Genomic DNA, 1119 nt, shown 5'->3' with positions numbered 1-1119 from the left:
ATCTGTGGTTGTTTCGCCTTTTAAAGGAGCTCTTGCAGGATGATTGGATCGCGGTGGAGCGGTGGCGTGTCCTGGTTGGCTGAGGTGAAGGTATGGTGATAGGTGGTGCCGGTTTAAGGTGAAGAGTCTTATGTAACCAGGATAATTTTTCTACATTAGATGTAATTAGTTTATTTTCTATTTTGTTAAATCTAATTTTATTTTGTTTTATTTAAAGATCTAATTTAAAAATCCTCCTTTGTTTTACTTTTTCGACACTAACCGGGCGAGAGCAGGGTTGTTCTCGCGAGGGTTTAACGTCATGTGACAGCTGCACGTCAGTCCTAAATTGACAGCCACTGCTTATATTGCTGCTAAATCGCACCTTGGGTAGCAGACGCTGTGGGACTTTGACGTGCAGGTAGGCTTGGGTGTTGTTCCCAAAGCGGTTTTGCTTTTGAATGTCGATTATACATCAATCGTATACCTCTATTAAATTACAGACATATGGTCGCTCATCTGAACGCTGAAACGATCTCTGTTTGTCAAAAGAGGAACTGGTAAGTGTTGCTCGGGAGCTAGAATGCTAGCGCTAGCCTCCCAGCCTGTGATTACACACCTACATAAAAACACATTTGGATTGAAATTGCATGTACATGTACATTGATTGTCGGGCCTGTTTGCGCAGGCCAGGTGTGTTCCAGATCCCACCCCCGCTCGGAGTAACTGAAGGATCTGGGACACATTAAGAATTGTCTGGTTTTTGTATACTGACCGGACTGGCGAGCTAACCATAGCGGATTCAGAAAGTCACCCATAATCTGAGGAAACATCTCCAAACCGGAAGGAAAATTCAACCAACCACTTCACAGCTGGAACTAAATGACTATTTTTGTTTTTTCCCTTTCGTCACCGACAGAGACTTCCTTGGTTTAAGGAACTGGACTTTAAAGCTGTGAAACAATTTGTATATATTGTAAATATAAATACACTTCATTGATTTTGCACTCTCCAGTTGTATGTGTCTTGCAATTTGCCACTACCTCCAGTAGACGAACCTGGAACCTAGTTTTTCACTTAGAGTGACGTTGATTTGGGTTTTTTTAATAATCTTAAAATGTAACTCGGGTTACACTTACA

General features: G+C 41.7%; 1 long non-coding RNA gene across 2 annotated transcripts; it reads left to right on the top strand.

Moving 5' to 3' along the window:
* Positions 1-198: 198 nt before the first annotated feature.
* On the top strand, positions 199-989 carry LOC106944651 (uncharacterized). Of its 2 annotated transcripts, XR_001424380.1 has the most exons (3): positions 199-400; positions 483-539; positions 668-989. It is a non-coding gene; the product is annotated as an uncharacterized LOC106944651 (long non-coding RNA). The 2 variants fall into 2 exon arrangements; XR_001424379.1 differs by having other exon boundaries at positions 212-539.
* The last annotated feature ends 130 nt before the right edge of the window (positions 990-1119 follow it).

Source organism: Poecilia latipinna, unplaced genomic scaffold (assembly GCF_001443285.1).
Source record: "Poecilia latipinna isolate Pla-1442-1.1 unplaced genomic scaffold, P_latipinna-1.0 Scaffold107, whole genome shotgun sequence".
Lineage (NCBI taxonomy): Eukaryota > Metazoa > Chordata > Actinopteri > Cyprinodontiformes > Poeciliidae > Poecilia > Poecilia latipinna.
Note: the sequence above shows the minus strand (reverse complement) of the source record. Positions and strands in the feature narration are given on the sequence as shown.